General features: G+C 34.3%; 1 pseudogene; it reads left to right on the top strand.

The window, feature by feature from the left end:
• LOC144371911 (protein transport protein Sec61 subunit alpha-like) overlaps positions 1–17051 on the top strand; it is a 611699-nt pseudogene that overhangs the window by 495920 nt on the left and 98728 nt on the right.

The following is a 17051-nucleotide window of genomic DNA, read 5'->3' as shown; positions in this document are numbered from 1 at the left end:
TTGTTGACTATATGTGTCTTAAGCCTTTCTATAAGAACTTTTGAATAAGTTTTTTAACTTCCACAAAATAAATTTTTTGGTGTCTTCACTGAATTGTATTAAATGCATAGATTATTTTGAAGAGAAATGACCTCTTGACAACATTATTTTTTCTCATCTGTGAGCATGAAACATCTTTTTATTTGCTTAAATCTTCTTTAATTTTTTCAATTGAATTTTCAAATTTTACTCATATAGACTCTGACCATATTTTACGAGATTATATCAAAGTATTCATTTTCTTGATACTAATGCAAATAGTATTGTGTTTTTAATTTCAAATTCCCATTGTTCATTGAAGGTTATATAGGAAAGTAGTTGACTTTGTATGGTAACTTAATATCATGGAACATTGTATAACCATTTTTTAATTATAGAAGTTTTTCTGGTTGAATCTTTAAGATTTTTTTACATAAAAATCAAGTCATCTGTGAATAAAAGCATTTAATTTCTTTATTAAAAATTTGCATAAATTTTATTTTTTTAATTTTTGTTGTTACACTCCATTAGCTAAGAATCCAGGAACAGTAAAATGGGGTATTCATGCCATCCTTCTGATCTTAGGAGCAATCATTAAGCTGTTCACATTATGTATTACATTGCTGTTGGGTTTCTTATTTTTTTTGATAGATTTTTAAATTGAACTGAGGAATTTCTATTGTATTCCTAGTTTCCTGAAAGTTTAGTCATGAATGAACATTGAAGTCTGTCAGATTCATTTTCTGGACCTTTTTATGTGATCAAATAATTTTTCTTCTTTAGTCTGATTGATGAGTTAATTACTTTAACTATATTTTGAATGTTAAGCTAGTCTTACACATCTGGAATAAATATCACTTGGTCTTGGTGTAGAATTGTTATTATGTATTGCTAGAATCTGTTTGCCAATACTTTTTTTGTGGATTTTAAAAAAATCTTATATTCTTGAAAGATATTGGTCAGCATGTATTTTTTTCTATTTTTGCCTTTATCTTGTTTTTGTATTTAGCCCCATTGAATAATTTGGAAAATGTTCTATGTTCTTCTATTTTCTGGAAGAGATTATAAGTTATTGTCATCATCCCTTCCTTAAATTTTTGGTATAATTTAACAGTGAAATTATCTGCACCTGTTTTTTTTTACTGGAAGACTGTTGACTATTCACCTTTTTTTTTTTATTTAAACCAAACCTACTTAAAATTATTTATTTCTGCTTTTGTGAATGCTATAGACTGAGTTAGTATCCCTCTAATATATATTAGTTAAAACATTGTCTCCTATGTGATGATTTTAGGAGGTAGGGACTTTGAAAGGCAGTTAATTTCTGAGGGTGAAACCTCATGAGTGGGATTAGTCCATTGATAAGAGAAGCCACAGGTATCCTCACCCCTTCTGCCATGTGAGAACACATTCATCCATATTTTAGGAAGTGGATCCTCATCAGACACTGAAACTGCTGATGGCTTGCATTGATTTTGAACCCACTCATCCTCCAGTAAGATGAGAAATAAGTTTCTGGTCAATTCAAAATAACATCAATCCACCTGTTTTTTACTGTTACATAGCTTCATGAATATATGAAGACACTGTGTTTTGGTATTTTGTGTCTTTCAAGGAATAAGTGCATTTTAAAATTCATAAGCATACATAATTTTCATAATATTTTTGATAACTTTTAAATGTCCATGACATCAGTGTTGATGAACTTCTTTTATTCCTGACATTAGTAGTTTTAAAATATTTTATGTGTGTTTCCTCTCCTCTTATCTTTTTTTCTCCTCTACCTTTTTTTTTTCTTCTCTCTTTGCTTTTTTCCCTTCTCTTTCATCCTCTCGTTCTGTTTTCAGGGGCGAACAGTTTACCTGATCACTTACGCTCAGTCGTTCCCCATGTGAGCCACCAAATGCCACAGTCTATCTGGGCACAATTCAGGAGCCACTTTTCAAAAGAAACAAAATTTATTTTTAGAACCACACATGCCAAACAAAACAGCTCCTCAAAAAAAACCCTCAGAGCCCAACTGCCACCACCAGCTTCCCACAAACCTCTCAACCTCCCCAAATTTTTCTTTTCTTGAGGCCGATTGGCTGGGTCACATGGGAGGAGCCAAAAAAGTTTCCCAATGAGCAGCTCTGTGGTCTGAAAGAGCAGGCAAACAGCCCAATAAACATCATCACAGAGGAGCCAATCAGTTGGCAGCTAGAAGTTGTTGGGGCTGCTGTGAGCCAATCATCAGCTGACAGCTGGAATTTTACTGGCAGCTTAAAGTTTGGTGGTAGCTGGAACTTTGATGGGGCCCCTTTGGTTGTGGCTCTCAACAGTATACAGTGTGTTGTGTGGAATTGTTCTTTCAGTCTTAGACAGGTGGACACAAGCACAGTTTACTAGTGTTGACAGACTGTCCTTTAGAGGGGGCTGGGTTCATGGCTCACTAGAAAAAAGCTTGCCTGGCATGTGTGAGGCACAGGGTTCAATTCTCAGAACCATATATAAATAAATAAAGATTCATGGACAATGAAAAATATATATTTTAAAAAATGTCATTTAGAAAAGCTGGTATTGTATGGATTTCATCTTGGTCTAGTGGACTCTGACACATTCCAGACCTGTGAATCTAAGATAATGTGATTGTTTATATGCTTGCAATTCTCAAAGTGTGTGTGTCTGGTTTCCATTCTAGTCAGTGTCTTCTCTACACTTCTTCCAATACCTATTCATTTGGACATTTCGTATGACCAAGTAAGGAGGAGTGCCTAGTGCAAGAGGACTTTTAACTGAGTTTAGTGCTTTTAACTGACCCTATCGTTAATCACTAAGATAAAATTAAAGCTGTGGGGAGAAAAGAAAACTATACTAATTAATTAAAAAAAAGAAAATGGCAGAAAAACACTTTCAATTAAGAATTCAGCATCACTGTGTTCCCTTGAGTCTCAGACAAAAACTGTTGAGAATACACTATTGATATTTGTGGATTCTTAGAGTTCAAATGATTATTTATTTATTTGTTTGTTTGATTATTTATTTATTTATTTTTAATGATTTATTGCTGTGAGACAGACATGAGCTTTTGGGGTAGGTGTTCTTGTGTTAACATTTGGTGTTCCTCAAAGGCTCACCTTTTAAATGTCTGGTTCCCAGCTGAAGGCACTATTGTGAGGTGTTGGAAGTTTTGGAAAGTGGGGCCCAGTTGATGAAAATTAGTTAATTGGGGATGTTCCCCTGATTGGCTACTGGGACCCTAATGCACTTCTGTCTCTGTTTCTCTCTGCTTCCTAGCAGCCATGAGGTGATCAGTTTTCCTCTACCACACACTCTCTGCCAGTTTTTCTCTTTTGCTATAGGCCCAGAGGTAAGAGGGCCAAGTGACCATAGACTATATTCTCTGTAATCATGAGCCAAAATAAATCTCTGCTCCTTTGAATGTAGTGATCTCAGTTATATTATCACAGGCTTGGAAAGTGATTAGGACATCTGCTGTCCAAAACACAAGAGGCCTCAGGCCCTTTCTCTTACCATATTCACCTCTTCTGTCTGAATGTAGCCCAGAAAAGCTGATAATTTACTCATCTTTTGAGCAACAAACATGTCAGTAATATCAGACCCCATTCAGAAATTGAAGCTGACATGACTGATGGGAGAGCCCAGGTGCACAAGCCCTTGGTGTTGTGTTGGCTGAGTACCTTTCTGGCAGAACATGTGTTTAGGATTTCAGTGGTGCTTCTGTAGGTGTTGTTGGCATTGTGGACTATTGTGAACGTGACTATTATGAATGCATTTGAGAAGAGTTAGGATGTTGTCTTACCATTATATTTTGGATCTGTGCATTTTCCAATTTTAGAATGTATATGTATGTTCATGGTGTCTAAGTGAGAATTTAGGGACATAATCTTTGGTGTACAGAGATTTGGAGAGAATAGAATAATGTTGGGGTGTTTAAAGTTATGTATATGTGGAACATAGATGTGTACAGATTCTATCGATAATATCTCAAGAGGACGGCTGTGTATTATATTATTTAGGGCTTTGATGTAATCATTTAATTCCTGGGAATTGAGGGGTATCCTTTGTGAGTAGGAGGAGTTAGCAGTGCCTGTGTCTGAGACATTGTTGTTGAACTTTATATTCTGAGGCATTTTTTGTACATGCATGTTCGCAACATACAGGTAATTGTATATGTTTTCATTTGAGAATAAAAAAATTTGTCATATGTTAATAAGTAATTTGTTTCATCTTTTTAGTTACTGAGGGAGAGTTTGTGTGATTGCATTTCAGATGATACTGATTGGTGTGTGTTTTTCTGGGGTCTAAAGGTATGTGTATCTGTAGCACACCAGACGCTCCCAACCAAAAGACCCTTGCTATAATTAAGCTTCTTCTCTTGTAAAATCAGCAGCATGTAAGCAGAGGTTACGGTGGTTCTGTGGTTGTAACTTTCTCTTTCTTGTAAATGCCAAGTTTTTTTTTTTGTTTGTTTGTGTGTGTGTGTGTGTGTGTGTTTGGTAAAATCTTGTGAAACCTGTTTCTGGCCTAAAGAATGGAATGAAAAACACTTGTCAAGTGAATCTTCAAGACCCATTTTCCCCATGAGTTATAAAATTCAAAATATTTTGAAATTATCTGTCTAGATAATGTCTCAGGCATGAGCTAAACTCTGGACCAGTTGGCTACAGCCAATAAATCTGCTTTCTGAAAACTCCTGATGTATCCAGCCTCTTTAGTCCTAGTTCATATCTATTTTAAGAGTTTCTGGGAGGTGACTGAAATATGTGTGACACTTTGTAAGAAAGATTATTGATTGGAATTGTTTGGATTTTGCTGTGTATTTGTTTTAATTTGGGCATGAGGAACTCTGGGTTTACATTCAGGCATCTGGAATATAGGAAGTTTATGCAATTGAAGATTTTCAGATTTTCATAGTGTTGTGTGCTGTTGACTGAGTTATCAGGAAATATAACAAGTTCTGTACATTAATAGTGAGTTCTGCACCCATTAATACTGAGTGCAAGTACTTTGGGTCTGTGGGAGTACTGGAGATTTGTAGATTCAGACAGACACATGTGTTCTCAGACTTATGTAATCTAGGACTGTAAAAGTGTTTAGGAAATGTGATGGCTGAGTATTCATTCTCAAACTGTAGATGGGTGGTGTGTGTTTCCACTGAGAGAATGTAAATTTATATTTATATGGGAATAAAAGTTAGGAGGCTTGTTTACTTTCAGTGTATAAGGGTTACTTATGATGTGGTGGGACTTATGAATAATTATTAAGAAGAGTGTTTTAATGGACTATTTTGGTGAATACTTTTTAATATTAACAAAATATTGAATTTTTAATTTAATTTTATTTTTTGGTTTGGGAAGGGTGTGAGATTAGAGAGTGCAGGGGTAAAATATGTGCATTAAGGCCTTATGTGTATTTGGGAAATGATAATGAGTAGAGATTGTGGTTGACATCATTGTGAGTACATTTGGAGAGGGTTGGAAAACTTCATGTGTGTTTTTTAGTTGGTGTTTGCAAATCAAGTGATTCTGGGAATATGGAGTTATGTATACGTGTGTGTGTATTGGTGGTTGTACCTGTGTCCTTTAGTTGTTAAGGATGTTACATGTTTTAATCAGGGTATATCTAATTGCACTCAATTTGGGGGAATTTCAAAGAGCTTTTTGTGTATGTTGGGGATGAACGTGTATTTCTGTTTAGAGGATCATGTCCGTGAGATTTTCTAGAGTACTTAGGATTTTATTTATGTGACTTCTGGTAACAATTAGTTTTTTTTTGTGTAGATGAGTTGCATGTTGTTTTTCTGTGTGCATGCATACTTTGTGATTTGTGATATGTGCATGTCTTCAGGAAGTGTAGAATATCTAGGAATGTATAAGCCTGCATTTGGAAAAGCATACATTTCAATTGCATGTCCATCAGTACCTGGGTGATAACAAGCATGTGTACTTGTTGGTATGCATAGAGTATATTTTCTTAGAAAGGAAGTGGTGGTGTATGTATAAGGCAAGGATAAGGGTGATTTATGCATCTGTATGTTTGGTGGGATAGTGAGATGTGGGTCACACACCTGTCTCAAAATGTAAGGGGTTTTAATGATATCTGTGGCAAAAGGGGTTTTAATGAGTGTGCATCTTCACGTGTATGTGCCTCAGCAAAAGGTGTTCACAGGTCTCTGTGGCTGGGTGGCATCTGAGTGCATTTGTGGCTGTAAGTGGTAGCAAGAACACATTGGTGTTGGCAAGCATTTTCCATGTGTACTGACCCTTTTTTCTGTTGATCTGAAGCTCCAAAAGTGATTTTTTCTTTCTCATTCTTATCTGACGTTGTCTATATTAGTTGAGGTGGTGGGTGGATGTGCCTCTTAGATCCTGGGCTGGTGAATGGGAGCTTATCAGGGATGGTTCCTCAGGAGTAGTGGGGGGGGGCGCTTTTCCTCCAAGATGTGAGGTATGGCCATTGTGGTTCAAAGGGACTGACTTTGGAAGGAAACTGCCAGAAGTTTCACAGATCCAAAAACAATTGTTGAGAGAGTTGTTTTTGCATCTGTTGCATACTCCCCTGCATTTTTAACTCTGCCAAGACAAAGACAGAGACCATAAGCACAAGTCCTTGGCCCATATGTGCACATGACTGGCCTCATGGTGTGCATGCTCTGGCAAGATCACAAGCTCTATAATTATTACACCACTGTACCTCAGTCATATTAGGAGAGGAGTTAAAAACTGATTGTACAATGATACTTGCTTTAAATTTTTCTGGGGAGCTACCCACTTTGTATTCATTATTTCTTGGCATGACCAAATGAGTGATCCATCCTTTTTTTTTTATTGGTTGTTCAAAACATTACAGAGCTCAAGACATATCATCTTTCATACATTCGACTCAATTGGGTTTTGAACTCCCCAAATACATAATACAGACTCACTTCTGTTACATACTCACATTTTTACATAATGGCATATTAGTGACTGTTGTATTCTGCTACCTTTCCTATCCCCTACTATCCCCCCTCCCCTCCCCTCCCCTCCCAACATCCCTCTCTACCTCCTCTGCTGTTGTTCAATTCTCTCCCCTTTTTCCCCCCCACCCCCTTGCCCCTCATAACCTCTTATTATTTTGTGTATCACTGAAGGTCTCCTACCATTTCCATATGTTTTCCCTTCTCTCTTCCTTTCTCTCCCCCCATTCGTCTTAGTTTACTGTTAGTCTTTTCCTCATGCTCTTCCTTCCTGTTCTATTCTTAGTGGCTCTCTTTATATCAAAGAAGACATTTGACATTTGTTTTTTAGGGCTTGGCTAGCTTCACTTAGCATAATCTGCTCTAATGCCATCCATTTCCCTGCAAATTATATGATTTTGTCGTTTCTTAGTGCTGCATAATACTCCATTGTGTATAGCTGCCACAATTTTTTTATCCACTCATCTATTGAAGGGCATCTAGGTTGGTTCCACAGTCTAGCTATTGTGAATTGTGCTGCTATAATCATTGATGTGGCCGTATCCGTATAGTGTGCTCTTTTAAGGTCCTCAGGGAATAGTCCAAGAAGGGCAATAGCTGGGTCAAATGGTGGATCCATTCCCAGCTTTCCCAGGAATCTCCATACTGCTTTCCAAATTGGCCTCACCATTTTGCAGTCCCACCAGCAGTGAACAAGTGTGCCCTTTTCCCCACATCCTCGCCAACACTTATTGTTGTTTGACTTCATAATGGCTGCCAATCTTACAGGAGTGAAATGGTATCTTAGGGTGGTTTTGATTTGCATTTCTCTGATTGCTAGAGATGTTGAGCATTTTCTCATGTGCTTGTGGATTGATTGTATGTCCTCCTCTGAGAAGTGTCTGTTCAGGTCCTTGGCCCATTTCTTGATTGGATTATTTGTTATCTTATTGTTTAATTTTTTGAGTTCTTTGTACATTCTAGATATTAGGGCTCTGTCTGAGGTGTTAGGGGTAAAAATTTGTTCCCAGGATGTAGGCTCTCTATTTACCTCTTTTACTGTTTCTCTTGCTGAGAAAAAACTTTTTAGTTTAAGTAGGTCCCATTTGTTTATTCTTGTCATTAACTCTTGGGCTACGGGAGTTCTAATAGAAAGAAAAGTTGATAGAAGGAAAAGTTGGCTACGATCTACATATTGTGGGGTCGGGCTCCAAATTCCTTAATAGAACGCCCGTGATCCATCCTTTTAACCTGAATGATCCTTTCACATATCTACTCATGAGAAATTTTTTTCTGATCAGTTTCTATTAGTGTAGAATTTACTTGGTTTTTATTTGTGTGGAAATAAGTAGAAGGAGTTTAATTTTATATACATTTTCAAATATGCACAGCAAAGTTCTACCATGTCAACTATTTGGGAAGTCACATCAGTGGTGTTCATTACATTTATTTTTCCATTTTTCTGAAACCAGCATGCAGCCACAGAAATTTTCTCATCTTGCAAAACTGAAGCTCATTTGTTAGACACTAATCATCAATTTTCCTCATGCCCTAAGAAGCTACCATTCTCTATTTGTATTATTTTAATTACTCTGTGTACTGTACTTCACATAGGTAGGATTATACAGTATGTGTTCTCAAGGTCCATCCATGCTCTACTATCAGCAAAGATTTTCTTTGTTTTTTAGACCAAATAATACTCTGTCGTGTGCTACATGTAAAAACATTCTTCTTTGGGATAGAAAAGGGCAAAACTGTACAATGAAATTGACCAACTATCCTATATACATATATGAGGAGACCACAGTGAGTTGTATCTTTATTTATATCTGTAAAGCATGAGTTAAGAAAACTATAAATACACGGATGGAATACCAGTATAGAAGAAGAAAGCAAACAGGGTCAGGGAGAAGGGGAGGAAAAGGGCAAGTTCTGAGGACTGACTTGGAACAAACTATATCCCATGCTTATGTATAACTATAATGCACAACAAAAAAATTAAAATATTCTTCCTCAATGGACACTTGTGTATAATAAATAATCCTGAAGAAATTATAAACATATAAATATCTCTTCAAAAAAAGTAGAATTCAAGGGTCATTTGAATTATCCTTTTGATAATTTGGGGAACCACCAATCAGTTTCCCACGGAGACTGTACTACTTTGCATTCTAACCCACTAGGTTCCAGCTCCATCACATTCTCAGCAGCACTGGTGTTTTATGTTTCAGTTGTGGTGCTGGGTGGATATGCCTCTTGTATCCTGGGCTGGTGGATGGGAGCCAATCAGGAATTTTTGTGTTTTCTGTTTCTTTCTTTTCCATCATGTCTGAAGCTGGATCTCATTGTGATATTGATTTTGATTTTTCCAATGATTATTGATATTGAACATCTTTCCATGTGCTTCCCAGCTATTTGCATATCTTATTTGGAGAAACAACTGTGGAAGTTCTTTTCCCATTTTAATATTGGGTTGTTGTTTTCTTATTGTTTAAGTATAAGGGCTCTTTATATCATAGATCTTAATTCTAAGCAGAAATATAATTTTCAAATTCTTTCTTATATTTAGTGAGTCATCTTTTCACTAATGACTGTGTCCCTTGATTAAACAAAGTTTTTGGGTTGATGTAGTTAAGTTGTTTTTTTTTTTTTTTCCTTTTGGTGCTTGTGCTTTTGATGTGTTTTTCAAAAAGTCACTTTCAAAATCCCTTGTCATTGGGCTTCTTCTTTTGTGTGTTATGAGTTTTAGAGTTTCAGATCTTACATTTATGTACTCTATTCATGTTGAGTTATTCTTTAAGGGCCCAACTTCCTTGTTTGATATGTTGCTGTCTATTCAGTTTTCTCAACAGTATGTCTTGAAAAGATTGTACATGGAAATGACATGCTGTTGTCAGAAATCACTTGAGAACTTTTTTTTTTCATTTCTGGATTTTCTTTTCCTGTTTTATTAATCAACATTTTTATCTTTTGTGTTTGGATGACCGGTAAATTTATAGCAGGGAGTTTTGAAATTATGCCAGGTTAGACAATCAATTTTGTTCTTGTACAAAATGTTTCTAAAGTTTGTTGCTTTCATATTTCCTATCATTTTAGGATGGAATTTTAAACTTTTGCAATGAATAATCTCTGCATCATGTACAACAAGACTGGAATCTTAATTAGAATAAGATGTATTACATGTTTTATGAATAAAACAAAATATACTTTACTTTCATGTAAAACTAATATGAGTAAGTGAAAATATAAAATAAAAATAGTATTAATGAAAAAAAGAAGTTAACAATTTTTTAGGAATAGAACAGAAACTGTAGATTTCTTTGGGTAGTGTTGATATGTTACAAGTTTAAGTGTCCCTGCCCATGATCATTGATATATTTCACTTTTTGGTGTTATTTTAATTTTCATTGCTTGTTTTTAATTTTTCACGTTTGATCTACTTTATTGGGTAGTATTACATTGGGTCTAGTATTACATTTTATTTACTTGTCAGATGAAAGTGTTTTCTTGATTTTCTTTCCATATATTTTTTTTTGTTATTAGTGTATAGAAACACAGTTTATGTGCATGGGGTTTTGTATTGACACTGTTGCTTAATTTATTAATTGTGCCAATTGTCTTCTTGGAATCCTGAGATTCTCCATATATAACTATATCTTGCTTATGAACAGAATTTAGTAGATTTCTTCCTTTTAATTTAGCATGCCCTCTGCCTGTACTTCTTGCAGTTTAATCTATCTAGGATATCCTATTCTCCCAACCATAGAACTAAATCCTGACCCTTTTAAAAATGTTGAGGCAAAGTTTGGTCAAGGGGTTAAAGGTGGTTTAGAACTTTTGTTTTTTTCTGCCTTAAACTTTGAATAGCTGGGATTTCAGGTATACACTATATCATCCAGCTGTTTTTCTTCCTTCTATTTCTAGTCATTTTCAAATTCTAATCATGAAAGATGTTCTTGCCAGATGGATGCAATGACAAAGATTGCAGTTCCAAGTTCTTTTTGTGAACAGATAATTGAAGTAGACACACACTAGACAGAGCATGAGGAGTTACTTAAGTGAAAGTACACTGTCTTAGACAAGGGGCAGTGGGGTCACCCATGGGAATGGGAGGCTTGAGGCAGAGAAGAAACTGGGAAGCTGGGTTTAAGAAGTAAAGAGACCAGATCTGGGATACAAAAGTTAGTGATAGGATATGACTATCACTCCATAGGAAATGACTACAACTGACTTTGGCAAATAAAAATTTCTATCAACAGAGAATGTTGATAGAAATTCGGTTTGTGTAGCTTCATTGGGAACTTGACTAATTTTAGATGAGATTTAGTAGAAGATTTTGTTTAATACTGCCCTGATTCTCAAATTAGAGGCCTACTGACTGCTGGGGGTAGATTCTTTATGTGTCCTGGAGTCATGAAAAAACCAACCACCTATGTGCTAGCTATTGCAAGGCTTGGAATACCTCATTTGACTAAAGGATCCCTTTTCTCACTTCATGGAGGAGCCTTACCAGAGAAAGGTGAGAGATTTAATCCAAAATTACTTTTTTTGCTGTTTTTTGTAATTTTAGTTTTGGATGGTAATATGGGATTTTTTTTAGTTTTATGGGGTGCTGAGAAACTAAACCACAGCCTCACACAGTGCCAAGAGGTTGATTCAGACACATTCCTTCACAAAGCACTTTACCAAAGGGCCAAAGGTAAGGCCCCTTTATTTCCATTTTAAAACTGTTTTCTTGAGGCTTCACAAAACATCTTTTTAAGATGTTTTAACCAGCAGTATGTATATAACAATAACATAATAAACAAATATGGTACAAACAAATAAACATAAATTTATTAATGTTATATGATTTATTTTATAGTAATATTGGTAAAGTATACTCAGAGGTGAAAATAAAGATTTAAATAATTATACATGTGCATGTCCATTTTTATTAAGGTATAGTGAAATACATATATTTTTGTAATATACTTTGTTCATAAAAGCATCATAAATATTATTATCAAATATTATTATAGCTGTAAAAATTAAAAATTCAAATTTTACATATCTCAGTAAATAAATGACTTATAGTGACTAAAATTTCTGAGTCTGTTATTGTGAAACACAAGTACTCAGAAATATATGCTCTGAAGAAAACCTCAATTTGAAAATATAGAAACATAGAAAGGAGTACTTAGAGTTGTTTAACTATAATATTAATTAAAAATACTTTTGTTACCCAAACAAATACTCTGAAGTTTTTACTCTTAAGAAATACTTATGAAAGAGTACATTAATTCTTTCTTTGAATAATGCAAGCATAAGAGAAAGATGATAAGAATATTAAGTAAGCCTCAAAAATCAGAGGATCATGAAATAAATAATTTCTTGGCAAGAAAATATCTAGAATCAATTTGATATAAAGTCAGAACTAATAACCATTCTAATTTACCAAATCTTAATGATTTAATATATTAGATGAAAAAAAAAATCAGAATTCTAAGCAAAGTCTTGAGAAATGGGTGTGCACAACAAAGTTTAACCTCAGAAAATTTTATACATCCTCTTTTTCTGTCCATGTTTTTCTCTAACATCTTTCTACTCTGACATAAAAAAAAAAATGAAGAACAAGTTTTTGAGTAGTTATATTTAGGTCTTAAAACAGTTAAATAATGGTTAGCTCGCTTTATCTATTTTTAGTAGTAAATTGCGTTAGTATTTCTTTAATAATTAATAATCACCCTGTACTTGTGCTATTAATATAGAATGTGTAAAACCACCCAGAATGAGAGCAGTATTTAAATAATGTCAGAACAAAAAGTACTATGAAACAGTAGGACCTGAAAAACAAAGCCAAAGCCAGTGCAAGGACAACACAGAATTTAGTGCTATATCAAGGGGGAATGGAGGAGGTCTTAAGAGGTCTGATTTCCCTTAGCCAAGACAAAGGACAGACTAGCACATATTGTCTGAAAAAAACATTTTTCTTCAAATCTTATATTTCAATGGGTACATGGTAAGAATCCAGAAGTTAAATGTAAATTAGCACATTTACATATATATCTAGGACACTTTTACTTCTAGTTCTCTAGATTCATTAATTTTAATGCCTTTCACCATGTCCTAATTGATATTCCAGCTATGGTAGATAACTTTTTCTAATTCAACATTTATCAGGTAATTTACAAAGGACTCAAATACAGAATACAGTCATTGTTTAAAATTCATAAAGCAACAGATAAAATTGTTTAAAACAAAGACACAGTAATATCACAGGATATGAAGTCTTTGTAGACACCATAGTCTTTATAGCTCCTTGTTTAAAGAAAGGTTGACTGGCTTAAATGTTTAGTTTTAAACCTTATCTCAAAAATCTTGAAAGATTGTCTCCCATATCTTTAGACAGGTAGACTTGTGGTAACTCAGGGACAACTGTGGATTTTGCACCTTTATGCATGATCACTTTTTACTTTATGGAAAGACTTTAAGCTTTTTCAAGATTCACATTCCCACTCAGCAGTAGGGAATATTATTTTTTCATGTTCTATCTTTCCTTTTCCATATCTCATTTCTCTCATTTTAGAATTATGTAAGGAAAATTTATTCTTCTTGTCCAATCTTCTGTTTTCACTCTGAAGAATTCTTTCAAAATTATTTTTCCGGTTTTATAATAGCCATCTATTTTTTGTTAATTTTTAATCTTGTTTTTAATATACAAATTCTCTGCCTTCATTTTTTAGCTTTGCACCTTGTGAGGTGTGATTCATTGAGCTCAGGTTTGAAAAAATAATCTTTAAGTTATAAAGTTTCAACCATATAGATTAAGATAAAGAAAGAGTTTTAAATTTACCCTATTTGCTATAATATTTTAAGTACAATAATTTTAAATTACAAATATTTAAAATAAATTTATTTCCTTTCTCATTTGGCAATCTTAATGAAGGCATAATGACTCGTTCTATTTTTACTTATAACTTCATCCTATTAAATATGCTTTTTCATTTATTATTCATGTAAAATTATGAACAGAAACACATCACTGGTTAAGAGACATGAGTCAGCAAAGAGGCAAGTTAAATAAAAATGCAAGTTTTTCTCCATACACAAAATAACTTTCTAAGCATACTTTATGCTCAAAAAAATCTCTTAAGATGCCTAGTAACATAAACAAATGTGGTAAATGCTAAAACTGATTCTGAAGGCTCATGCCTCTCCCACAGCACACCATCACAAAGTGAAGGTTGCTAAGGTCTGGGAGACTAAGGTGGATATTTTTGTTGAGAACAAGTACTCTTGTGATACTAACAAATTGTAGAGGAAAAATGATTCATAAAAACCATGAAATGCAGGAACCCCAGAGTTCTGAGAACTATCTCAGATGTAACCCATTCAGTAGACCTGCCTGCCCATTAGATTTTGTTCATTTTACACGTTTAGAGTGGGCAATAAACATTAATTAAATAAATCACTGAGATGTGATGTCCTAAACAACATTTATTTTCTCAACTATACACTCTAAAGCATTACTCCTAATGGATTGAAGTACAAGTATCTGGGACATATTTTTCAAGGCTTTTTAACTTTATTACAATAAACTTTTAAAGTTCTACATTCTTTTCCAAATTTCTTATGAAAAAATATCAAAGATTTGACATTATGGTTGACCATACTTAGGGAGTCACTTCAAGAAAGTGTAGAGTCATTCCACTTATGCCAAGATAATATCATATTTACATAAAGAGTTTTTAGGTTATTAATGGTATAAGGTACAGATTATATATAAAACATTAGCAAAAGAAATACAATCATTTTCAGATGAAGTCCTGATATATAGAAATAAAGTCAGTTAAAAAAATTTCGCTGGATATGGTGACAAATGCCTGTAATCTTGGTTGGCTCTAGAGACTAAGGCATTAGAATTGCAAGCTCAAAGCCAATATCAGAAATTCTGTAAGATTCAGTTAAAAAAAAAAAAGCTGGGGTTTGGCTCAGTAGTTAAACACCTGTGGGTTCAATTCCTGATTTAAATAATAATTCTAATAATAATTCTAAATGACATCATGATAAACACAATAAAATTTGTAACTGAATATCTTTTTTTTTATGGTGGTACTGGGGATTGAACCCAGGGCTTTGTGCATATGAGGCAGGCACTCTACTAACTGAGCTATATCCCCAACCCTATAGCTGAATATCTTACTAGACTTGAGCTTCCTTCTGTGACTTTTGTGCTTTTACTATTCCTTCTCTTATTCTATACTTTCTGTAAAGATTTCTTCAGAAACAAAAAGCTCACACCTTTCACAAATTATCTTCATAAAGAGGAATTTCTGGATATCTTTACTCTCTTAGTAAAGATTCTCAAGCCTTCTATTTGAGTCAATAACTTTATTTTGTTCTTTAATTCTGTCCTTCTGCTGTTTTTCTGCCCTTCTGTTTAAAAATGTGATTTATAACTGCGTAGTTACAATTATGGTTTACATTGCTTCCTTGCCTTAGAACAATTAAGCCTTTTGCACATTTATGTATAAAGCAGGAAGAAAAGATGAACATTAAACAGATACACTAGGTGGGAGGGAAAGGGAGGAAAAAAAGAAAATTGCATGGTAATGGAGGGAGACCCTCAATGTTATACAAAATTACACATAAGAGGTTGTGAGGGGAACGGGAAAATAAACAAGGAAAGAAATGAAATACAGTAGATGGGGTAGAGAGAGAAGATGGGAGGGGAGGGGAGGGGGGATAGTAGAGGATAGGAAAGGTAGCAGAATACAACAGTTACTAATAGGGCATTATGTAAAAATGTGGATGTGTAACAGATGTGATTCTGCAATCTGTATTTGGGGTAAAAATGGGAGTACATAACCAATTTGAATCTAATATATGAAACATAATATGTCAAGAGCTTTGTAATGTTTTGAACAACCAATACAAAATAAATAAATAAAAAATTAAAATATAAAAGAAAAAGTCAGTGTCTGTTACAGTTTAAGAAAAAAAATCAATAAGAGGTAAGATCCCCAGTGGTCATTTGAAACATAATAACAAAAGAAGCAGAGGTCTACTCATCATTCAAAAGATCCACAAGTTGATAAGAGAAATCTACTTATAGAGGAAGAATGGCTTAAAAAATGAAAGAAAGAAGAAAGAAGCGTGGATGCATAGAAACAAGCATACTCTGTCTTAGAAGCAAGACAGAGATTCAAGCTCAAGGAAACCAGATGACATATCAGGCAAAAGCACTAGGTTCAAGGTCAAAGTGATACCAGTCAACTCGATATTGTACAGCCCCTGCCCCCATTCTCTTGATCCAAAAATTAAAATGTTCTGAGAACAAGATATATAAAGAACTCAAAAAACTTAATACCACAAAATCAAGTAACCAAATAAATAAATGGGCAAAGAAACTGAAAAGGCATTTCACAGAAGAAGAAATGTTCAACATCTCTAGAAAATAAATGCAAATTGAAATTACACTGAGATTCCATCTCACACCAGTCAGAATCACATTTATCAAGAATAAAAGTAACAATAAGTGTTGACAAGGATGTGGGGTAAAGGTACCTTCATACATTTCTGGTGGGACTGAGAATTGGTACAACCACTCTCGAAAACAGTATGAAGTTTCCTGAACAAACTTAGAATGAAACCACCATTTGACCCAGTTATCCCACTCTTTGTTATATATCTAAAGAATTTAAAAATAGTGACTCAGACACATCAAAGTTTATAGCAGCTTATAGCACAGTAGCTAAACTATGGAACCAGAATAAGTGATCTCCAACAAATAAATGGATAAAAAAATGTGGCATATATACAATGGAATATTACTCAGCTATAAAGAGAAATAAAATTATGGTGTTTGCCAGGAAACAGATAGGAAAAAGAATATCATCCTAAGTGAAATAATTCAATTCCAAAAACCAAGTGCCTAATATTGTCTCTGATAATGTGAATGCTAATTCACAAGAAGGGGAGGAGTAGGGAAGAATAAAAGCACTTAGGAGTAGACAAAGCAGAATGAAGGAAAGGGAGGGGAAATAGAAATAGAAAGAATAATAGACTGAATCAATCATCACTTTCCTATGTTCATATATAAATACACGAC

Source organism: Ictidomys tridecemlineatus, chromosome Y, assembly GCF_052094955.1.
Source record: "Ictidomys tridecemlineatus isolate mIctTri1 chromosome Y, mIctTri1.hap1, whole genome shotgun sequence".
Taxonomy (NCBI): Eukaryota; Metazoa; Chordata; class Mammalia; order Rodentia; family Sciuridae; genus Ictidomys; species Ictidomys tridecemlineatus.
This window is presented reverse-complemented; position numbering and strand designations above follow the sequence as displayed.